This window comes from Pleurodeles waltl, chromosome 8 (assembly GCF_031143425.1).
Source record: "Pleurodeles waltl isolate 20211129_DDA chromosome 8, aPleWal1.hap1.20221129, whole genome shotgun sequence".
Lineage (NCBI taxonomy): Eukaryota > Metazoa > Chordata > Amphibia > Caudata > Salamandridae > Pleurodeles > Pleurodeles waltl.
In genome coordinates this window covers 466,071,925-466,097,198 of record NC_090447.1, presented here as the reverse complement: position 1 = coordinate 466,097,198, position 25,274 = coordinate 466,071,925, and positions in this window count along the sequence as shown.

Genomic DNA, 25,274 nt, shown 5'->3' with positions numbered 1-25,274 from the left:
TGAGGCAAGAATTCCAGGATTTTATACCACACCATCCAGACCTGGTGCCAGGCACTATTAAAGAGCAGCAAATTTCTCAACGAAAACAACAGCAGAACTTGGAAGTCAGCCTTCAGATGTGGCAGAGCAGTCAGACTTGCAGGTGGGAGATATGGTCCTATGAAGGACCATCATCTTGGCAAACAATTCTGGGTGCAATTTGAGCCTCGGTCGTGGAAAATTGTACACCACCAATGGACTATTATGACTGCCACTAGAGGAGACAGTGAAGTTACCTGAAATGTGTATCTTTTCAAATGTTATTGCGGAACTGACGTGGGATAAGAAAGATATCAGTTATGATGTGATGATCCCGAAAGGACGAAGGAGGCTGAATTGATGAGTGACACGAGGCACTACCACCAATTAACACCAGTCCTCGGTAAAGAGATTCTCTCTGCAGTGATTGTAGTGGACCAGTGACACCTGCAGCGACTCAAACTGTGACAGAGAAATCTCTGCAGGACAGTGGGAGAGAAATGGGAGGCCAACAGCACAATCTCAATAGCACATGAGAAACTATTCTGTGCAGTCAACAAGTTTACATGATTTTCTGGTGACATGAAGTAGGAGTGCTAAAATACACTCTGTGTTGTTCTTGTTTGTTCAGGTATTGTGGGTTGGGAGGAATGTAATGTCCGGGCACATTCTCCTGGAGTGAAGGGAATGTACCACAGATTCAGGAAAATTTTTAGTGGTCACAGAGACACTCCTGACAACACTGGAGTAATTGGTTTGATATGAAGGTGAAGTCAGGTGTTTAATAAAAGAGCTGTGTAAGTTCCGGGGAAGCAGTTACCAACGTACAGTGGTGTGTGGGTCTGGTACTGTGCCCCATCCGGCCACACTTCCAGAGGCCGCAAGGGGGCCAACCTTTTTTTTGGACCCCAGCATATTTTCTGTTCCAGCCTGAGCTTGGCCCTAAGAACCCAAGCCATGAAAATATTTGTCATGTAAATCTTTCAACAAACATCATGTTAAAATATGATAACGTCTCCTCAAAATTCCAAAAGTGTATTTATTTAACATGCAGAAGCATTTTACCTTAGTAGATTAGATTATATCACTCCATCAAGAGGCATTTATTAAAAGTGCTATTTTTTATACACTAGTGGACTAAGAGGCAAGCCATGTGTCATGTGCATACAATATATGTGGCAGAGATTCTCATTGTAATAGAGCAACATTATTGTCTATTGAATGAAACATGTGTTTTTTGTACAGTGCACATCCTGAACTCATATATTTGAAAATGTTCCTATATATAATAATGAAGAAAAAGTAGGCTTTATGAAATAAAATATTTGTTTAGGAATAGAGGTGAGCCAAGAAATTAACAGGGGAAATCGAGAAAAGCCGAGCCAAGGGTTCGACTTGGTTCTAAGACTGTGTGCACAAGCTGAGCCATAATAATGTTACCATGTAAATTGTGCAACAAACTTATATAAGTATGAAAAAGTGTCTGCAAAATTTAAAAATATATATTTCTTTAACATTTCGAGGCATTTCACCCTCGAACATCAGATTGAATCAGAGAAGTTCGAAATATTTCTAGGATCAAAAACCAGTGTATAGTAAATGTTACATGACAGGTGACTACAAGGTGTAGGATTCATATGTCATCCATACTGGTAGGCAGTTTAGTTTAAGAGTGTTTGATCTGGAGAAGCACACACAAATTAAAACATAACACCATGTTTGGGGGTTCTTCTTAATAACAAGAATGGATTTCTACCTAAATGAATTCTTTTTGCAACATTAGGATAATGAAAGACAGGGTAAAAAAATCACAACTCTCTAATCTAGGCTTTGCAATTTGCATGCAGCTGTTTGATGACAGTTAATAGCTCACTGTTCTATATTAGGATTTTAACTTATAAACTGCAAGTAACAAAAGTATCCCTCTGACAAAAGCAGTAACCCACTGAACTACTTACATCATATGTACTTTGTGATCTTCATGGCACACGTTATTTGCAGCAGGTATATTAACCCTCTGGAGTCAAAACCTCCACTAAACAAAACTCCGATCTCTCTCCAGGAAGAACATTAATCACCAGAGTTATCTTGACATTTTTATTGTTGCTTGAAAATTGGCGGAGATGCTTTTAAAACCATAATATACTTCCAAACAGTGCCCCCACCCTAAGTCAGCACCCAGTGCAGTGTGCTGGTCGACTACCCTAGAGCCGGCCCTGAATGGTGAAGCCATGACTGATCCCAGGTTTTGCTTTCCCACATTCTGCATTTTAGCCACTTGATGAGTATCTCATCCTGTCACCTGTTTTACATCAAATGTTAGTGCTTTGACTTTCATTTTTGCCTTATGAGGTGAGAGCTTGGGTGGCAGACAGGAACCACATGAAAGTTCAGCTTATTTTGGGCACAAGGGTCTGAGAAAATGTTGAGTTGAGCAAGAGAAAGCCTTTGGCTCAAGCTTAGCTTGAGATTTCAGTGCCTCACTTACCTCTACCTAGGAACACACAGGTTTGGTGAAGCAGAACACCGGAGACTGATGCCAGATTTTCTGATTTCACATTGTGCAGTTCGGCCACTAGATAGGCATCTGTTTCTCTCGCCCATTTTCGTCAAAGGTTACCTTGCCTTTTTTGAAAGCCTGGCTCTTTTTGGGCTCAAAGGTTCAAGAAGACTTCGAGCTGTGCTAGAGGCAGGCACCTGGCTTGAACCTAACTTGAGCTTCCAATTGCTCTCCTTCCTCTACTCTTTTTTTGCTCTTATGTTGCATTATATTATTTTGCAAATTTCTGCCCTTCATGCCCATAATAGTAACCTTTTGCCCTTCATGCCACTGAAATCAATGGAAATCTAATATTTTTTAGGGTGACAAAGATTTTGCTGGTGGTTGATCCCATTCAATTAAATCGGAAGTAATTAATTCTCAAGTCTGGAGGTTTAAGATTCATCTAAGCAGCATGACACCTGCCAAAGGTATGCATGCCAACATTTGAGAAGACCAAAGTATTTTATTAAGAAAAAACGTTTCCAAATCAGCCTTCTCCTGCCTAACCAGGATAGTTGCTTGACTTGCTTGTGTAGCTGTGGCATACCTTTCAAATATTTGAATCTCATAGGAGAGTGCTACGGAGTGTGTTTGTAGGGTGATCAGATTGACATCAATGGAGATGAAAACAATTGGGGAGAGTAAGGAAGGTTTCCATTTTGGGTGATTCCATTGAAGTCAATAGAAGGCATTTGGCTTCTCTGGAAGGTTAAGAAGAGTTCAGTGAGGCTGACACCCTCCAAATGTGGACTATTTGAGAGGTAGAGCTGAGGGCGTTCTTGGAAGTGCTTGCCCGCTTCAAAATGAGGTGTCTCAAAGACTTGAGGCGGCTTGGTAGGAGACCAGCATATGGACCTCCGCTCCAGCCTCACAAATGGGAAACAATAAGCTTGACTGTGCAGACAGCCTCGTCATTAGGAAAGAGGTCGGGAGAGGCCTACATTACTTTCAACTGCCAGTAAATGCTAAGATTCCATGTAGAAAGAGGCGAGCTGAAGCCCAAGGCCTCTGACTCATATTCCGATACAATCTATCAGTCAATCAGGAAATTGTAAAGCGCACTACTCACCCATGATGGTCTCAAGGCGCTGAGGTGGGGGGAGGGAGGCACTGCTACTGCTCGACCAGCCAGGTCTTGAGAAGTTTCCTGAAGGTAAGGAGGTCTTTGGTCTGACACAGGTGGGTGGGAAGAGTGTTCCACGTCTGAGCGGCGAGGTGTGAAAATGATCTGTCGCCGGTTATAGTTCTGCGGACCCGAGGGACGGTTGCGAGGGCGAGGTGAGCGGAGATGCCGGGTCGGGTGTAGAAGGAGAGCCATCTGTTGAGGTATTCTGGTCCGGTGTTCTGCAGTGCTTTGTGAGCGTGGGTGAGGAGTTTGAAGGGATTCTCTTGTTGACTGGGAGCCAGTGCAGGTCTCTCAGATGGCCTGTGATGTGGCATTGGAGGGGGATGTCCAGGATGAGGCATGTGAAGGCGTTCTGGATGCGTTGCAGCCTCTTCTGGCGTTTGTCCGTGCTTCCTGCGTAGAGGGCATTGCAGTAGTCCAGATTTCTGCTTACGAGGGCTTGGGTGACTGTTCTTCTGGTTTCAGTGGGGATCCAGTTGTAGATCTTTCGGAGCATGCAGAGGGTGTTGAAGCAGGAGGAGGCAATGGCGTTGACTTGCTGTGTCATGGATAATGAGGAATCCAAGATGAATCCTAGGTTGCGTGCATGTTTGGTGGGAGTAGGAGCGGCTCCAAGAGTGGCAGGCCACCAGGAGTCCTCCCATGTGGAGTGGGTGGAGCCGAAGATGAAGACTTCCGTCTTGTCGGAATTGAGTTTGAGGCAGCTGTTCTTCATCCATTCGGCGATGTCCTTCATTCTTTTGTGGAGGTTGGTCTTGGTGGAGTCCTTGGTGAGGGAGAGGATCAGCTGGGTGTCGTCGGCGTATGAGATGATGTTGAGGTTGTGGGATTAGGTGGTGTTAGCAAGTGGAGCCATGTAGACTTTGAAGAGGGTTGGGCTGAGGGATGAACCCCGGGGTATGCCGCAGATGATTTTGGTGGCCACCGAGCAGAATGGGGTAGGCGGACTCTCTGGGTTCTGTCGGTGAGAAAGGAGGTGACCCAGTCCAGGGCTCTGTCGTGGATTCCTGCATTGCTGAGGCGTGAGCGTAGGGTGTGGTGACAGACGGTGTTGAACGCGGCCGAGCGGTCCAGGAGGATGAGGGCCGTGGTTTCACCATTGTCCAGTATGGTTCTGATGTCCTCGGTGGCGGCAATGAGGGCAGTTTCAATACTGTGGTTGCTGCAGAATCTGGATTGGGAAGTATCCAGGGTGCAGTTTTCCTCGAGGAAGCGGATTAGTTGACAGCCTTCTCGATTACTTTTGCCGGGAAGGGGAGCGAGCAGGGAGATAGGCCGGAAGTTCTTGTGGTCCTTTGGATCTGCCTTGGGTTCTTTGAGGAGGGCATTGATTTCGGCGTGTTTCCAGCTCTCCGGGAAGGTGGCGGACTTGAAGGAGCTGTTGATGATCTTCTGTAGTTGGGGTGCGATGACGGAGATTGCTTTGTTGAGGATGTGGGGAGGGCAGGGGTCAGATGGAGAGCCAGAGTGGATGGTGTTCATGATTTCGATGGTTTCATTGTCGTTGACTGTGATCCAGGAGAGCAGGACGTTAGTCGTAAATGAATCTGTGGTGTTGGTGGCTGCCGGGGGAGGTCTGGGTGCTGAAGCTGTTGTGGATGTCTGCAGCCTTGCAGTGGAAGTAGGAGGCTAGGGAGTCGCAGAGGTCTTGAGATGGCTGGATGTCGTTGGCATTGGAGCTGGCGTTGGAGAGTTCCTTCATGATGTTGAAGAGCTCCTTGTGTCTGTGTGCGTTGTTGTTGAAGGCGGTTCTCTTGGTGGTTCGGATGAGCTGGTGGTGTCTGCAGATGGCGTTTTTGAAGGCTGTTTGGTTGTCCAGAGTCTGATCTTGGCGTCACTTTCTTTCGAGTCTACCACAGGTTTGCTTAGATTTGTGGAGGTCGGTGGTAAACCAGAAGGCCCTTCTGTCGGTGCATCTGTTGGAGGGATTCTTGATCGGGCGAGAGTATTGGCACAGGTGTCAATCCATTGCCTGAAGTTGCGGGCAGCTGCATCAGTGTCGGTGGTGTTGATGGGTGGGTTCCGGGAGAGGGTTGCAATAAGTTGGTCTTCGGTGACCTTGTTCCAACTGCGGTGGGGGATCCATTGTGGGTGGTGGTGTGTTGTGGGTTTCTTGAAGGAGAAGTGGATGCAGTGGTGATCTGTTCAGTGGAGTTGGGTGGTGTGGCTGAAGAAGACGTGATTGCTGACGGAGAAAATAGGGTCGAGTGTGTGTCCTGCGGAGTGAGTCGGTGTCGTGACGAGCTGTTTGAGGCTGAGGTTGGACATGTTGTCGAGCAGGGTGGCGGTGTTGTTGTCGTTGGTGTTCTCGAGGTGGAAGTTTAAGTCCCCGAGTAGTATTTAGATAGTGGGTGCGACTACAACAGACACAGACAAAAAATAGGAAGTTGAGTGTGGAGGGAGCTCATTTATAGCACCTCCTTGGTGGCAGGCACTGGAAATTTAGGGCAAGTTTAAAAAAAGTTAGAGGTACCTTTCATGAAAGTGGCTTACCTCATGAAGATACAAAGAATGGGACATGGAAGTGGCCTTAGAAGGTAACATATGCCTTTGCCTCTGTGTCGCTTTTCCCATGTCCATTTTTTCCTGATGTCCTTGTCTGCAAGTACCCACATCTAACACTGCCGTCCCATATATTTTTCTCTTAAGGGGTCATTAAGACCCCAGTGGTAAAAACCGCCTACTGCAGCGACGATGGCTGCCAAAAGACTGTCGCCACAGCTACCAGCCGTTCGCCGGATTATGACCACAGTCGGATTTCCGCCAGAAGGAAGGCAGAAATCTGGCTGTGGCCATACCATGGCTGGCAGTAAGGTTGCGCTGCTGCCAACAGCAGCACCACACCAGTAGACCGCCGCATGAATAATATGGCCTGGCGGTGTTCTGCTGGCGGACGCTGCTGCTGGCAGCAGCGCCACGTCCGTCTCCTGCCAGAGGACCCCCTGAACACAGGTAAGTGGGTGCTCCTACAGGGGAGGGGGTGGGGGGTGTTGTGTGTGTGTGTGTATGTCTGTGCATGCGTGTATGCAGGTGTGTGTTGCGTGTTGTGTGTGTGTGCATGTATGGAAGTGTGAGTGTGTGTTAGTTGAGTTGTGTGAATGCGTGTGTGCATGCATGAATGGCAGTGTGTGTGGATGTGTGTGGATGTCCGTGTGAATGAATGAATGCATGCATGGATGAATGTTGGAATGGGTGTGTGTATGCGTGTGTGCATGTGTGAAGGGAGAGGTGTGTATGGGGGGTCTGGAGAGGAAGTGGGATGGGGGGAAACCTGGGGGGGGGAAGGGGCATGGGGAAGACCCCTATCAGTGCCAGGGAAGGGATTCCCTGTCACTGATAGTGCCTACCGCCATGGTTTTTGTGGCGGTAAGGATGTCACGAAAACCATGGTGGTAGGCAGGGTCATAATCCCGCAGGCGGGCAAGTGACGGCTGCTGGGTTGGAGAGTGAAGTCTCCAGCCTGGCGGTCATTACCGCCTCGGCAGTCGGTGTGGAACATTGGCAGTTTGGCTTTAGCCAAACCGCCAATGTCATATGGAGAAAAGTACCGCGAGCCAGTTGGCAGTACTTTATTCCATATTAACGCCCACCAACGGGGTCAAAATGACCCCCTTAGTGTCTTCAAGTGTCCTCAAGATAACTTGTCTATGTTTGAATCTACAAAGGGCCTTCCTGTGTCTCTCCCAGTGCTTGAGGTTCAGCGTCAGTGTTGGTACGATCCCAACAAGCTTATAATCTGGACATAAGGTGTAGCAGTACAGTAATTGAGAGTAATGCATGTGCAGTGTTTCTGGGAAGAGTAGTGCTACTGGTTCTTTCACTTCAGTTTGTCATAGGTGTGGGTACAGGTGAATTTAGCATGGGTGGAGGCAGTGGAGTGACACTAATTGGGTAGTGGCTGAAGTGGTGAGTAGTGTGACATTCTGGTGGGTAGTTACGTTTGGAGCAGGTGGGTGGGGGATGATGGGTTGTTTACAGGTGAAGGTAAGATGATATTGACGGAGACGGAGGCAAGTCTGTAGGGGAGTTGAGTAATTTACTGGTGCTCCTTACAGGATCAGTGTCCCTTAAAGACCTAGGATGCTCTGCATGAAGCATAAGGGATGTCACTTTTAGACTATGGCCAGTCGACATCATGTCCATCGAGCCTGACACTATAACACAAAATGCATCCTAAATCTGAGATTTCCTAAATAGCTGGAATGTTGGTCTCTAACATTAGCATGCTTGCATACGATGTGTAAGGGGCATCACTTTTGTACCCAAACAATCACTTACCATATGCCTACATGCTCTTACTCAGACTAATAAAATCTCAGATTTTCTGTGGACTGACTCGTCATAATAAATAGTAAACATACATTCCCATGCATGTTTGGAGTAGTTGGGGTTGTTCAACTTCTTTTGAACTTGAAGTTGCTCTCCTGCCACCACAGCACCTAAAGCAGCAGGTGCAGTGTACGGAAGGGACGTGATGAAGACAGTACTTTTAATTTCATATGACTTGATATTCTTATGCTTAGTCTATGTCTTAAGTTAGACTGGGAACAGTCACAAGTGCAAGGTTTTACTCAGAGTCTCAGTTACTGTACAGAGCTTTGAATAACAAACATGATAATTATATACCCTGAAATATGCATGGGTGTTTATTTGCGTTAGTGTGGTGGTATGTGTATGTATGTGTTTTTGTGTGTATTTGTGTGAGTTGAGAGAGAGAGTGTGTGTGTGTATGTGTGTGATGGTATAATGGTGGTAATTCTTTGCAAATTGTGAGATTCTGTGGCATGTGCCAGGATGGTACCCTCTACTGACAGAATAGTGGTGAAAATTCTTGTCATATTGTGGATCCATCTAATGCTCATTGGTGCTAAGTCCTGCTATAATGATGGTGATTTTTAGTATACTGTAGTTATCTATGGCGTATGCCACAATGGTGTCTAACTGTGGCAGAATACCACCTCTGAGATAATTGTGCATCAAACCAGTGATAGTTCTTTGAATAGTTGGTGGGTCCATGCATGATTACCTATTCATTGCATGGTAGTGGTAATTCTTGCACGTTGTTTGCATTGGTGGCATGATGTGCCCATCCGTGGTACAATGATGGCCTTGCATAACAGTGGTAATTCTTGACATACTGTTGGCATCCATGACATGATGAGTCCTACCCTGACAGAATGATGGTAGAAATACTTGTCATATTATAAATGTGTATTTCATGTGGTGGTGATTAATATGCATGTGACAAAGAAACTGCACGCATGTGAAGCCCCGATATTTGGCCGTTAAAGTGATGTTTAGTAATAAATACACAGTATTTCATGACAAAATAGTGCTTTTTCATGAAAATGGAATGCTTGTTTGTGCATGCATTTATTCAACCCAAATAGAAATGTACATCAATAGCAAAGCATATATCTTCAGATACTGAATAGCTGATGCGTTAGGACAAAATTCTTGCAACTCTTGCTGAGTTTTCAAACTTACGTCAGATTTCTTTCTTTATGGTGTGCATTTTATTGTACTGATGATGAAGGTATTCCATCATTTATATTGATTACGGTTTTTATGAAATCATGTCTAATGTGTCTAGTAAGGTTTTAGGCCTGAGCCTGTACACCTTGGCACTCTGCAATTGTAGAGGTACCAATGCCCCTTTCACGCTGTCCTTCCCACATAAATTGTCAGTCATAAAGTATGGAGAAGTGGCGGGAAGTGGAAAGCAGCCATTAAAATTATGGTATATATATTTTGAATAACAACTTGCCCCGTGAAACTAAATATCCAAATTTTTAACTTCCTGTAATACAAATGGCGATTTGGACAATGCATATTGGTAGATTCAGAAGAGTATTCAGATAGCAGTAGGCAGTAGTTGAATTTTTATGCACGTTCTGAATGACCTGAAAGACTGGGCCATGTGTATCTTAGCTTATAGACAATTCAGAGGTTTCCAATCATAGTTGGAGAAGACATGTCTTGTGTGGACATATTTTGTACTCTGGGAGATTGAAGCGTACTGAGCCCCCCTTAGAAATTTGCTACTGTCAAGTACAGCTTATTTGCCAGGTTATTCAGGTTATCAGTTTGTAGTGCCTTGTAGGTGATGCTGGAAGATTTGGATGTGATTCTTTCCTCATGTACCTGTTCCCCTGAAGAAGCATTTTATGTGTGTATGGCAGTTGATAGTAACAAGTGAACTGGGTGTAATTCCATTGGAATTAGAGGCATGTTCCCCATTGGAGGTATATCAGAACCCTTGTCAGAGGGCCATGGGGGAAGCAGGAGCTGTAAGACCCAACTTTGCTGGTTGAAGCCTTTTACCTCTGATATTCCAGGATCTGACCTGCTATGGGCCCTGAGCAACTAGGCCAAGTTCTTACCCTTCAGCACTTGATTCTCAGTAGTAGCATGGATTGAGTAGTCCGAGTCTATGTAGGGAGGATGTAGATGCAAGTTGTACACAGACTCACAACTCAAAAACATGCTCAGCAACCACATCAAATGAATGTCCACCCAGATAATTGCTTTTATGACAAAGTAGTATGTATATAAAACACAAAGTGAAATGCAGCACACAAGAAATATACATTCAGTCTATGTAAGGCCTGCACTCTAGCATTGTTTTGGGAAGCTCGAGTCCCATGTCCCAGTCTAAGGTATGTGGTTATTCCCTATTCATGTGTGGTAACCTTCAGGTTAGGTCTAGCTAGTAAGTAAAGTCTTAGAAGTTTCACAAAGGCTTCTTAAAAGTCAAAGTGTCCCAGCGCAGTAGCACTTTTAGTCAGAATCAGTCTTACCTGCACTCACTGGAGCTGTCATTCGGCAGACCCGGGCATGTGTTGGCTGTTTGGTGGTGAGCAGAAGTCAGGGTGCTGTGGGCGATGCAGCAGGTGTCCATGATGCTCTTTCGATCATCTGGCGTAGGTCTTGGGTGCTTCTGGGTGATTGAATTGATGCTAGGATTCACTGTTCCACGCTTCTCCATGGCAACGTCCCTCTCTCTTCACCACGGCCCTCACAAGCATTGAGGTTGTAAACAGGGCACACAGGGCGATGGCCCTTGGGGTCACAGCACTACACAATGCAAATTCCCACGTCTTGTCACAGCGATCTACCAGGGTGACAATCCTTAATCTTCACTGCAACACCCACCTGGCCTACTAGGTCGTGGACAGCAGCACTTCGGCGAACAGCCCGATTGGTGCAGTGGTCCTCAATGCAGACCCAAATCTCAAACTCTTCTTCAGGGATCCACTCAGCAAGATTCCTATTTAATTATGTTCCCTCTAGGCACTCTACTCCTCGTCACAGGGTCCTCTGGTTATGGCAGGCAGATGCTAGTGCTCCAGGGCCAATGGTCATGACTCTTCTGGGTGGTGTCCACTCACCCAGCAGGGATACTAGCAGACTTCTACCCAAGTCTTTGTCATAACAGGCAGAAGTCATGCTGAGCTCCTCCACTCTGGTATACAACTCCAGTGTGACAATTTTGGGAGACTCAAGCTCCCCTTTGTAGGTTGAGTCTTCCAGAGAGTGCATCTATCTGGTTCAAAACACTTATTGTGGGCTTAACAAGAACATAGAGGGGCCTGGAGCCAAAATTAACAAATGGTAACCAGGATTTTCTTTCTCTGTCTCCTTTATAGGTCTTCTGTCAGGGTGGCCACAGCCAGCTTACTCAGGGAAATCTGAAAAGAATGTGATAAGTAAAATGCCCTCACTGGGCACTTGTGTATTTCCCTCACCATAACACCAGTGTAAAAGAAAAAGGTCTGGTCCCCACATTGTATGACTCTCACCTCCCTTCAACAGTGTCTGGGAATTAATCCCCTAGTGAGGTCCTGGTACGGGACAATTACACATTGCAAGCAATCACCACAGTACGCGTTGTAGTGAGTATTAAGGTAGAGTGCACACCTTGATGTGTTTTTGGCGATGTTCACCCTTCTGCCAGCCACCAGGGTAACACAATCTCTCCCTTCAAACTTTATTGTGATAGAGATGAAGCACCTTCAAACAATACACAAAAGAACTATATTGCTCCGGATTACTTAAAATAAATGTTTCTCTTAAGCCTGTCCAAATGAGTGTCTCAACCGGGTAAATATCAGTGGGTTAAGTACCTAACACAACCCATACACTGTTGTGGCTTTCTCTTTTCTCAACAGTCACTTACCCCACTACCACAACTCACCTGAGTTGTGGCCGTCATTTAGACCTCCTCTGGTAGCGTCCACCAATCCTCCGTCCATGTCTCTGGGGACTCTTCAGTATCGTTGGGTTTCTCTGCACCAGCTCCTGTGTCTCCTGCCAGTGGTTACTTCTCTCTCCAGCACCCTCCTGATGGGATCATTCTGCTTCTTGCTGTCAGCTTCCTGTGGAGTCTTGCTACTTCCCGCTGATGTCCGTCTCTGGAGACTGCTGCAAGCTGGTCTCCGGGCCATATGGGCTTTTGACAGCATTGCCCGACCGCTTGGGAGCTTAAATGCAAAGTCCTTTCTCAGTTTGATGGCACAATGGCCCAATCCAGCCACTTTCCTAAACTGGTGCCCTTCTTTTGTTTCCCTTCCAGGCTCTGATGGTGTTTTGGGAGCATCAAAGAGGGATCCATGGCGTTTTCATCAGATAAGTGCAGGGATTACGGAGGGGGTTCCCCAAAAATCTCTATTGGGTCATAAAGATATGTTATTCAATCAAGAAAACATAATAACAATGATTAAAGGGTTGAACTCTAGCAAAATCACGTCTAGGAATGGCTAAAGTAATTAAGGGAAAGAAAAAAGAATATTGCAACAGAGAAGTTTAAAAATGAACAACATTAATGATCAGATGTCAAATGGGCATATTCCCTCTATAATGCTGCTCTTCCAAGTCTTAATGGTGGAAGACTGTAGAAAGGAGACTGTCTTGTACAAGAGTGAATGAAGAGACGGATGGTGTAACCAACTCTTGCGTCCCACTGTATACTATGAAGAGAATTTAGGGCCAGATGTATGAAGCATTTTTGCATTTGCCAACGGACTGATTTGCCAGCTCTTAAAAATATTTCTTTCAACACCCACAAAGGGGTAGGAGTCCCATGGGGACCTCTTCCCCTTTGCAAATGGATACCACCACCCTTGAGGTGATGGTAAAAAATAATTGATTTGCAACCATAATTTGGCTGCAAAATATTCATACATACCACTGCCAATCAGCATTAGGAAGGTACGCAATAAGCAAGCCTCTTCCAAATACCAATTCACAAACCCAAACTGCGATTTGGTAACAATTTGGCTTTTGTACATTTTAAAAACCTTTTTTGTGGTTGTAAATGTTGATTCTGCTAAATTGGGCTGTTTGCCATTTCAAAAAAGGTTTTGTACATATGGCCCCAGGTTTTAAGAGCTTTTACTACTGGAAGGTGATTAGTCTTGTATTGCAGGGAAGCAGACAGTGTATTCTATGTAACAGGAGCTAAAACTGAGAAAACCCTTCCAATGTGGGTTAAATGGAGCCAAGGAATGTGGAGGAGAACAGACCCGCCGATTGAAGTCTTCTTGAAGGAGTATACTTAATCAGTTTCAAATTAGGTAACAATAGGCCATATGTACAAACCTTTTTTGCGATTTCAAATGGCCAAATCAGGTCTGTTTGTTTAGCATTATGGTACCTATGAATCCTAAATTGCGATTTGTTAACATGTTAATGAATCATAATTTGGAATTGTGGATGCATACCTTTTTGGTATTTGGGAGGGACGTGTTTAGGGCCAAACCGTCCCAAATACTGTAACTGAATGTGATGTATTAATGTTTTGTGACTAAATTCTGGTCGCAACACATTAAACAATACCTCAAAGGAGGTGGTAACACATTCACAAATGGGAAAGAGTCCCTAGGGGAACCCTTCCCCTTTCGGAATGTTAAAATAAATATTTTTTAAGAGTAGGCAGTGGTCCAATGGACCACTGCCTGCTTTAAAAAAATGAAACCTAAACATTTCATGTTCATTTTTGGAAACATCCCATTTCCTTTAAGCCATTGGGTGCCCTGGATGAGGTGGTTATGTCCGCTGCTGTGGCGCTCAGGCACCAGGGACGTAACCACCTCGTCCAACAATAGGCCCACGGTGGAAGCTCTAGCGCTCCCCGAGGGCCTCGCACCCCCCTCCCATGGGCAGGGATGGAAGGGGAATCGCTTCCCCTTCCACTCCAGCCCCCCAACAACTCCCCCAGTGACGTCTGATGAGGTCAGCACGCGATCGTACGCTGACCTCATCAGAGGTCGCCTCCCATCTGAGGAGAAACAGATTACTTTCTCCTCGGTACAGGGGCAGGGGAGGTCAGAGAGGAATGAAAAGGGAAGGAAATGCTTTTCCTTCCCTTTTCATGTCTCTCCGAGCATTCCTGCAGCACGATTGCATAGCAATCATGCTGCAAGAATGTCACTAGACACCAGGGATGATTTTGTTGAAATGTTATAAGAGGAGCGACCCCTTGGGCAAGGATCGCTCCCTAGGGGGCAATTTTTTAAATCCCCCCCTCCCCCCCGGGGGCAGTAGCCACTAGATACCAGGATTTTGTTTTTTGTTTACATTGATAAGGGGAGCAACCCCTTAGGCAAAGGTCGCTCCCCTGGGGGAAGGGGGGGAATTGTTTTTAGGCCATTTCTGCCACCCTTGGGGACAGATTGGCCTATTTTTATTAGCCCAGTCTGCCCTCAAGGGGGGCAGAAACGAATAGACACCAGGGATTTTGTTTTTTTGTGACAATTTAAAAAAAAGGAAACTACTCCTTAGGCAAGGGTCTCTCCCCTTGGGGGCAAATTTATTTAATGCTATTTCTGGCCCCCTTGGGAGTAGATTGGCCTATTTTAATTAAGCTGATCTGCCCCCAAGGAGGGCAGAAACCACTAGGCACCAGGGATATATTTATTTATTTATTCCTTACAGCTGGGGAACGACCCCTTAGACGAGGGTCGCTCCCTCCCCTGTGGGGGAAATTTATTTTAGGCCATCTCTGCCCACCTTGGAGGCAGATTTGCCTATTTTTCTTAGGCGAATCTGCCCCCAAGGGGTGGGCAGAAACCAGTAGACACCAGGGATTTTTTTGTGCCAATTTCACGCAAGGGAAGCGACCCCTTAGGCAAGGGTCAATCCCCTGAGGGGCAAATTTATTTTAGGCTATTTCTGCCCCCCTTAAAGTCAGATCAGCCTATTTTTGTAAGGCTCATAAGCCCCCCAGGGGGACAGAAAGCACACCAGACACCAGGGAAAAATTATTTTCAAACAAAGAGGGTGGCGGTATGGCAATCCCCCCACCCAAATAAATGGGGACAAAATTGTTCTGCCCACCGGTGGGCAGAAGAGGAAATTACCCCCAATCCACTCCCGGGGGGGCAGAAAGCCTAATAGATGTGAGGAATTTAAAAACAAAAATAGTGGGGTCGTGGCTACCATCCAGCATGGGCATGGTTATGCCCCACCCCACTTCAGCTCTCCCCGCACACTAAAACATCTTATCCCACGGCAAGCAAGAGGACATTTAATTATTTTGGGTTTTGGTTTTACATTTGGGCCATGAGAGCTTATATAACTATCAAATTCGTCACACTTGGAATGGTGAGGGCTGCACTTTTTGGACTTTGGCACGCTGCCACGTAGAAAAATCTACGAGACCTAGGCACATCTGAAAACTAAACATCTGTGGGAGTCCAGGGTGGTGTGCTTCACATGCACCCCACACCATTTTCTTACACACAATGCCCTGCAAACCTCCAACTTTGCTGGAAATCACACATTTTTCCCACCTTTTTGTGATGGAACCTTCCAGAATCTGCAGGAATCCACACAGTTCCTACCACCCAGCATTGTTGCATCTATACCGATAAAAATTCTGCCCCTCTTGTCAGCCTAAAAACGTTTATTTTCAATCTGCCCTTTTGGACCTGCTTTGGTTCCCCCTCATTTTTGACATGTGTTTGAGCTCTTCCCTGTCACAAGCACTTGGCCCACCTACGCAAGTGAGGCATTGTTTTTACCGGGAGACTGAGGGGAACGTTGGGTGGTAGGAAATTTGTGCTGGTGCGGTGTTCCCACACAGAAATGTGGATTTTTAAAAACTTTTCGGCTAAATTTGAGGTTTGCTAAGGATTCTGGGTAAGAAAACACTTGGGGACCCACTCACGTCACACCTTCCTTGACTCCCTCGGGTGTCTAGTTTTCAGAAATGTTTGAGTTTGGTAGGTTTCCCTATATGGCTGCTGAGCACAGGACCAAAAACGCAGGTGCCCCCCCCACAAAAACAGTTAGCTTTGTATTTGATCATTTTGATGTGTCCACATAGTGTTTTGGGGCATTTTGTTTCGCGGGCACTTGATCTACCCACACAAGTGAGGTACCATTTTTATCGGGAGACTTGGGGAAATGCTGGGTGGAAGAAAATTTGTGGCTCCTCTCAGATTCCAGAACTTTCTATCACCGAAATATGAGGAAAAAGTGTTTTCTTTTGTGAAATGTTAAGGTTTGCAAAGGACTCTAGATAAGAAAACCTGGTGAGAGTCCCACAAGTCACCCCATCTTAGTTTGCCCTAGGTGTCTAGTTTTAAAAAATGCACAGGTTTGATAGGTTTCCCTAGGTGCTGTCTGAGCTAGAGGCCAAAAACCACTTTCCAAAAAACACGTCAGATTTCAATGTAAAAATGTGATGTGTCCATGTTGCGTTTCCTGTCACGGGCATTAGGCCTACCCATGCAAGTGAGGTACCATTTTTATGGAGAGACTTGGGGGAACACAGAATAGCAGAATAAGTGTTATTGCCCCTTGCCTTTCCCTACATTGTTTCCTTCCAAATGTAAGACAGTGTGTAAAAGAGATGTCTGTTTGAGAAATGCCCTGTAATTCACATGCTAGTATGGCACCCCGGAATTCAGAGATGTGTAAATAACCACTGCTTCTTAACACCTTATCTTGTGCCCATTTTGGAAATACAAAGGTTTCCTTGATACCTATTTTTCACTCTTTATATTTCACCAAATAAATTGCTCCATACCCGGTATACAATGAAAACCCATTGCAAGGTGCAGCTCCTTTATTGGTTCTGGGTACCTATGGCTCTTGATGAACCTACAAGCCCAATACATCCCACAACCAGAGGAGTCCAGCAGACGTAACGGTATATTACTTTTGAAAATCTGACATCCCAGGAAAAAGTTACAGAGTAAAACGTGGAGAAGAATGGCTTTTTTCCACCTCAATTTCAATATTTTTTTATTTCAGCTGTTATTTTCTGTAGGAAAACCTTGTAGGATCTACACAAATGACACCTTGCTAAATTCCAAATTTTGTCTACGTTTCCGAAATGTTTAGCTTTCTGGGATCCAGCATTGGTTTTACACCCATTTCAGTCACTAGCTGGAAGGAGGCTAAAAGCACAAAAAACAGTAAAAATGGGGTATGTCCCAGTAAAATTCCAAAATTGTGTTGAAAAATGGGATTTTCAGATTCAAGTCTGCCTGTTCCTGTGAGCTGGGAAGATGGTGATTTTAGGACCACAAACCCTTCGTTGATGTCATTTTCAGGGAAAAAAACACAAGCCTTCTTCTGCAGCCCTTTTTCCCATTTGTCTTCTAAAAAAAACATTTTTGCTGTATTTTGGTTATTTTTTTGGTCTCCTCCAGAGGAACCCACAAACTCTGGGGGGCCTCTAGAATCCCTAGGATGTTGGAAAAAAGGACACAAATGTGGCGTGGGTAGCTTATGTGGACAAAAAGTTATGAGGGCCTAAGTATGAACTGCCCCAAATAGCCAAACAAGGCCTGCCACTTGAGGGGATAAAGGCCTGGCAGCTAAGGGCTTAAAGAAAACAGGCTGCATGAAAAAAATGATTTCTTTATTTAAAAAAAATCATAGATATGGTGGTCTGCTGATCGCAGCAGGACACCATCCCTGTGATGATCATCATTTCTAATGGGTTGCACACTGCAACCTACCTCACTAATATTCATGAGGTAGGTTGATTTGCGACCCACTAGGAATCACTATTTGAAAATAGATGTTTCATATATTAGGACTAATGATTTCCTAATTGTGAATCACTGGAAATTGCACTTGGGAAATCACTATTCCTAATGTTAGTGCATCTGGCTCAATGGGGCCTTGTCTAGAGCTCGAATGCACGCAAATGATCCAAAGCACCTTAAAAATGTTGTGTTGCTGGATAGAAAGCCCCTGTAGCTCCTGGGACGGGAAAACAGGGAGCCCCCGTTGCTATGAGTGCTGCTTGGTTTTGAATAATTTGTAAGTGAGACAGCGGTGAGGATTCAATGCCCAAACATAGACGGTTGCAATAGTTCAGCTTAGGAACTATCAAGCCTGCAATTCAGGAGTCTTTACAGTCTGTTGGGAGCAGGGGCAACACCATACGAATACGTGTCATATAGAACTATAGACGAAACTTGAGTGTCCATCTGGAGAGCTGTGTCAGTCTTGACACCCGAGCTCTTAGCCTTTTTTGCAGGCTTAGGGCAAGCCTCAGACTGGCTGATCAAAAGGAAGGCTACCAGAGGTCAACACCAAAACCAGTGATTGTCATTTCTGTTTTTGGGGGGGTGGCGAAGCGCCGTAAGATGGCGGACGTGAATCCCTGAGGATCTGATGCAGGGGCCCTGCAATCCGCCACTACCTGCCAGATTTGGGATGAGAGTGGGCCATCACTGGTAATTTCAGGAGTTCCCTTGAGTGTCTAGACAGTTCAAAAGAGGTCTCCCACTGCTGCCTTGAGGAATTTACAGAGGCTGCTACAGTGAGGCTCTGGTGGCGAGCCTTCTTGGCTCCTCAGAGCAGACGGAGGTGAAGGAGGGACATTACTCGTGCAGGCAAGAACCTCCATGTGTGCCTGGACGCCCCAAGAGGGGCACCAATCATTGACTGCACCATGGCCCTGAACCCACCCCTGTGGGAGAGGACAGAGGTGAAAGGAGGTGCATTGTGATAGCGAGAGACCCCTCAGAGAAATGGACAGCTAGGGATAGGTTTGCAGACTCCCATTCCTGCACATGCAGTGATCCCGAGGGCTATGGTAGTGCTGAGCAAGTGGTGTGGCCTCTTGGCCCTTTGAGACGGACTGGCCCTTGCCTAGGGGTGTGAATAGGTGGTGGCATATTGGGACTTGTCTTGCCTTTTTACCCCCTAGAATCAGAGAGTGACAAAGTGAGTCCTGCAAGCGTTATGGTAGCCTGGGGGGTTGGAGATGCCAGCAGAGGGAGCAGCGGTTAGCTTGGTTGGAGGCCTCTCAGCTTTAGGGGCTTTCCCTGTCTATTTGCATGAACTTTTTTCTCCTTCTTGTTCTTAACCCCCAGTGAACGATGAACCAGGGCTGGTAATGGATTTGCACCGCTGCCCCTCTGGATTTCTGTTTTGATTGGGGGCAGGGTGCCTGGACCAGGCCCCTGCTGGGCCCTGCAGAGCAGGGGCTCCTACTCCCTTATGAGGTATCAGCAGCATAGGAGCCCCTGCAGGCTGAACATGCCTTCCTGGCATTGCTAGATCTGGATAGTGGTGCTGGGGAATGGTGGGCCGGAATACAATTGTACTTCCCTCCTCTCAAGCTGCTTGTGGTTAAGAGTGGCTCTCCCCTCGTTGTTGGAGGCAGTACTGTGAAGGGGCAGCCTTGATGAAACAGTGGACAGGAAAAGCCCATCACGATGCTCCCACTGCTGGAGCCATGATTGCGGAGGGGGGATTGGCCTCCGCACCCCCTGGGGAATGGACACGGCCAGACGCAGAGCCGCTGACTGAAAAGCTTGACGCTATCCTCAATGCCATCACAGTGACCCGGTTGGATCCGAATGGCACGTCGATACCGTAACGCTTGAACTGAGGCCAATGTGTAAGGACCAGAAGAAGCTCTTGGACAGATCAAAGGGGGTGGAATCTGCCATTTCCGAATTGTGGCCCCAAGTCCAAATCCCTCACTAAGCAGGTTGTAGATCTTAATGGTCGGATTACACACCTAGAGAGAAAACTGGATGAACTGGAGGGTTGCTCCAGGTGTATTAATATTTGCATCATAAGTTTACCAGAGGGCACTGTTACATGGTGTTGCAAGCTGCTTGGTGAATTGACAGTGTCATATTTGACAATATGTTGATCCTCGTCTTTCCAGATTAGACACTGGTGGTACAGCCACATAAGACGTCATTTGCTGGTGTGAAGTGCATGCTGAGAGAGGAAGAGCTGAAGTACTCTCTTTTGTTCCCCGCCAAACCTAAAGTGATGTTGAATGGCAAAACGTACTATTTCACTGAGGTAGGTGGTGTCTAGGAGTGGGTCAAAACCTGGGTACACTTTCCACCCAAAAAGTAAACTGACACTGCGCAGGTCAGCTTTGAGTACCCCCCCCACCAGAGTGGAGACGGGGCAGATTGGCCCACGTGGCTAAGTCCATTGTCTCCTGTCAGGCCCAAGGTGACAAATGGACCACATAATTGGTGTCAGGCCCTCATCATGGCTGCCCAGATATAGCATAACATGTACCCAGCAGCTCTTGGACTGCTTTATTGCAGGGACTGCACACTCATAGAGTCCTGTTCACTGTTTGGGCAGCCAGATGTTGCTCTGCCACCAAGGGGTTTTTGAGAATTTATTTATTTACTCTATTTGATCTTCTCATTGTGCATTCCTTACTCTACCCCTGGGGGTTTCCCATTCAGGAGGGGGTCTCCTGTATTTCCTCACTGTTATTTGCTGTCAGAGGACAAATCTAACATTTCTCACTTGGAATGTCAGGGGGCTGGGAACAGCCAGAAGGAGCCACTCTTTTCATCGATATATTTCTGACTGCAAGGGGCACTCATCACCTTTTTTGCAGGAAACTCACCTGGCGAAAGAGGAGGGCTGGAAACTTCAGAAAAAATGGAGGGGGAAATGTTTTTGCATGACCTATTTGGGCTATGCTAGGTGATTGCTAAAATGGGATCAATTTCAGTGCATTTTTTTAGAGCAACATGGTTGAATTGGACCCGGAAGGACGCTATGTGTTTGTGGAGAGAAAGCTAGACAAGGTGGAGGTATTATTGGCACACATATCCTCACTTATGACCCACTGGTCCCACCTTCCCTGGATTCTTTTAAAACGTATCTAGGCCATGTGCTAGATACATCTTATCCTCCTCTTCTTCAGTCTCCCACTGTGTGCTCCGCTTCATACTTGTTGCAATGGCTTGCCCACTGGTCCCTAATGGACAGCTGGTGTGCACTGTACTCAGCCTCCGGGGAGTACTCCTTTTCTTACCATCTGCACAACCTTCATGTCCAATTAGATCACTTTCTCTGCCGCCCCACCACCCCATTTAAAGTGTTGAAGATGGAGAACTTGGGGAAGATCCTATTTGATAATAATCTGCTGTTGTTGTGTGTGGGGTGGGTGGATCGGTCCCGGCCAGTACCCACCTGGCGCTTGCAGCCCATGGCTTTGGAGGACCCTATGTTTGTGATTCAGTCCAAGTGACTAACTACCTGCATAGGAGAAAACAGCAACATAGCCTCCACACTTATAGTAGAGTGGAACACGCTAAAAACCATGATCAGGCAGCACTGTATAAATTAACTAATAGGGGTCAGGGGCGCTCTCAACTGGAAACTCACTAGTGGAAGCCTCTTTACAAGATGTGAAGCAGGCCGTGATGGGGAACAACAATGCCTGGGTCGAATTGGCTAAAGCCAGAACTCACCATGCTCAATTGATTGAATCACTGTGAATCCTGGACCACGAGGCTTACCAAACCAAAATACACACATAGGGGGACAAACTGGAATGTCTGCTGGCATAGTTGCTGAAGGGGGCATCTGCCATGGCAATAGTGACGGCTACCACCCAGGAAGCAATACATAGTTTTCTACAAGCACTGTCAGTCCCTTTACAATCCCACACCCTATGGCCAAAGCCTAAAGGCCCAGGATTACCTCTTCCGTATTGTGTTGCTGGCAGTACCTGTGGACAAAAGAGAAGCCCTAAACAGCCAAGTGTCAGAGCAGGAAATTAGGGATGCCATGCAGGACTCCTCTACCTGCAGGTCTTCATGCTTAGACAGCATACCTAAAGAATTCTATGAAACATTCAACAATCTCCTGGCCCCTAACTGGTTGAATTGCACACAGCAACCCTTTCTGCTGGTCAACTACCTCCAACTATCCAGGAGGTCCTGTTGGTACCCCTCCCTGAGCCAGAAATGGAACTTTTGGACATTTCTTTATATAGACCACTGTCTGTGATGGGTAGTGACTATAAGATCCTGAGTAAGGTACTGGCACTGCGTGTGTTGGAGCACCTGCCAATGCTGGTCCACCTTCACCAGAATGTCTTTATAGTAGGCAAGTCTACGGCCCTCATCATTCACTGGCTGCATAGAATTTGGGAGGAATGCCCCCTCTCTCCTTTACTATTTGACTTGGCGATGGAGACCCTGGCGAAGCACCTTTGTCAATCTGGCATGGACTGGGGCTTGCAAATTGGTGGTGAGACCCATGCTGTCTTCCTCTATACTGACAATGTCCTTGTATATATAAACGATGTTCAGGACAGTGTAGATGAAAAGGCCCTCTTCCTGACTGAGTTCAAAGCCTCCTCGGCCTGGGAATCAACTGGGCCAAGCCTTGTATCATCCTTCTGCTCCTGAACTGTCCCAACTCATACTGTCAAGGTTGGTGCTCATACCATGAGATAGGAGCCACACAGTGTTAAGCATTTGGGAATTAATATTTGCCATATGTCCAGAGACTTAATTGATGGCAACCTCACAAAGATTATCTCCTACCTACAACCTCAAATTTTCTTCTGGTGCATCAATTCCCCTCAAGGTGGCAGGCTAGGTGGCCCTCTCTAAGATGGTAATGTTGCCACAGCTCTTGTACTTCTTCGCCAATTTGCTGATCTCTATTATCCACAGCATGCTGGATTCTATGCTGGGGGTTTGTTGTGGAACAAGGGAGGGTGGCTCTGTCCAATTTGCAGCTGCCAACAGAGAGTGGACGGCTTGGCGTTCCAGTGTTAGAGCATTACTATTCAGTGGCATTGCTCCAATGGCCAGCACAAAGCTAGTTGGGCAGCATGTGGCAGAGGTGAGATCTAAGCCGGGGACAGGAGTGATCAATTTAATCTGGGAGTTGTTCCTTCCTGTCTCGGTGTTCCCGGTGCCTTCAAACAGCCTCCTTCGGGTGGCATATGAGTGTCATCACCAAAAAGATCATGTCCAGTTTTATATTGTACACACCTGAGATCCCCCTGCACTCTATTCAAGTTTTTAGAGGGGGTACCGGCCGGAAGGGGTTGACACTATGGGATACTGTGGGTGTCTGCACCTTGGGTGACTTATTCCAAGACAGAGCACTCATTCCTTCTGGCCTGTTGACAGAGTCAACAGGGCTCCTGGTTGGCCAGTTCCTGATGCACAGATACCTTGCAATTGGGCTAGACCGCATTTGGGGCACCATTAATACTAAGGTGACCACCCGTCGGTAAATTTCAGGGACTGCCCGTAATTTCGCCCTGCCGTCTGTTATCCGTGATGAAAGGCTTAACGGATGGCATTTGTCCGTAATTTTAGCCTTTCACCAGAAGGACAACGGATGGTAGGGCGAAATTACGGGCAGATCAGTTTTCCCTGCTGGATTGAATGGCAGGGGGTCTCGGGTGGGCTGAGGGAGGGAGGGGCAGAAACATAAGAAACAGCCTTCTTGCCAGGGTGTCTTCCTCCCTAAAGAAATGCAAATGTCGGTAAATGGTAAATCTGCAAATGCAAAGGGGCTTGTAAACCTGCATTGACTTTAATCAAAGGAGTCACTTAAAGCTTTCTGATGGCAAAGATATTTTATTTTATAGAGGTACTGTAAAGGTGTTCCAAGGAGAGCTGTGGCGTGTGTGGTTTTAACGGCGTGTTATAAAAAAGGTTAGTACTAGTATATTAGTATACTAGTATTAGTATACTAGTAGTATATTATTCAAATCTGTACTTGAGAGGTACTTTTTTTATTTAACCAAAATGTATTTGCACATTTTGTAGCAGCCTATATTATGATGTAATTGGATTTTATTAGCGCTTACTACCTCTGACCCCCTGACGAGGCGTCGAATGCATGTTTAAAATAAGGACTTACACATTCACAGCTCTTTCAGGGACCTCACTACCTCATAGTACTAACAAACATTGGCAAAGCCAATAGGTCTCGCCTACGCAAAAGTTACTGGCTTTGCCAATGTGTTTTACCCAAGTTATACCCCAGAGTGGCTGCTGTTCAGCATGGCAAAAAGTTAGTGGCATAGTGGTGTGGAGTTGAGTAGAGTGGCATAGGAGCAGTGGCGTAGAGCCCAGTGGTGCAGAGTACAGTGCAGTAGAGTACAGTGCAGTTGTTTAGAGTGCATTGGCGTGGAGTGCAGTGGTTTAGAGTGGAGTGGTGTGGGACAGAGTAGATTGGCAATGAGTGGAGTAGAGTGGCATACAATAGAGTGGCAGAGAGAGCAGTAGTGCAGAGTGGTGCAGTGGCATAGAGTGCAGAGTAGAATCGCGAGGCAGAGAGTGCAGTGGCGTAGTGTAGAGTAGTGCAGAGTAGAGTACAGTGCTGTAGAGTGCTGTTGCGTAGAGAGGAGTGATGCAGAGTAGAGTAGAGTAGCATAGAGTGTAGTGACATAGAGTACAGTGGCGTAGAATGCAGTAGTACAGAGTAGATTGGTGTACAGTACAGTGGCGGAGAGTGCAATGTTGCAGAGTAGAGTGTCAGTGCAGTGATGTAGAGTGGAGTAGAGTGGCACAGAGAGCAGTGGCGTAGAGTACAGTGGTGCAGAGTAGAGGGCAGTGGCGTACAGTGCAGTTGTTTAGAGTACATTGGCGCAGAGGACAGTGGCATAGAGTGGCTTGGGGTAGAGTAGCATAGAGTGCAGTAGGGTGGCAGAGAGTTCAGTAATGCAGAATGGTGCAGTGTCAGAGTGCAGTGTAGACTCATGTGGCATAGAGTGCAGTGGCATAGAGTGGTGCAGAGTGGAGTATTGTAGAGTGGTGCAGTGCAGAGTAGAGAATAGTGCCTAGACTGCAGTGGTGTAGAGTGCAGTGGCATACAGTGCAGTAGTACAGAGTAGACTGGTGTAGAGTGCAGTGTTGCAGAGTAGAGTGTCAGTGCAATGGTGTAGAGTGGTACAGAGAATAGTGGCATAGAGTACAGTGGTGCAAAGTAAAGGGCAGTGGCATACAGTGCAGTTGTTTAGAGTGCACTGATGTAGAGTGCAGTGGCATAGAGTGGCACGGGGCAGAGTAGAGTGACATAGAGTGCAGTGGAATAGAGTGTATTGGTGCATAATGTAGTAGTATAAAGTAGAGTGGTGTATAGTGGCAGCAAGTGCAGTGTTGCAGAGTAGAGTGTCAACGTGCAGTAGTGTAGAGTGCATTGAACTAGAGTTCAGTAGTCAGAGTGGCTTAAAGTGCAGTGGCGTGGAATATATTGTTTCAGAGTAGAGTGCAGTGGCATAGAGTGGAGAGGTGCAGGGTGGAGTGCAGTGGCATAAAGTAGATTGTTTCACAGAAGAGTGAAGTGGCTTAGAGTGAAGAGGCGCAGGGT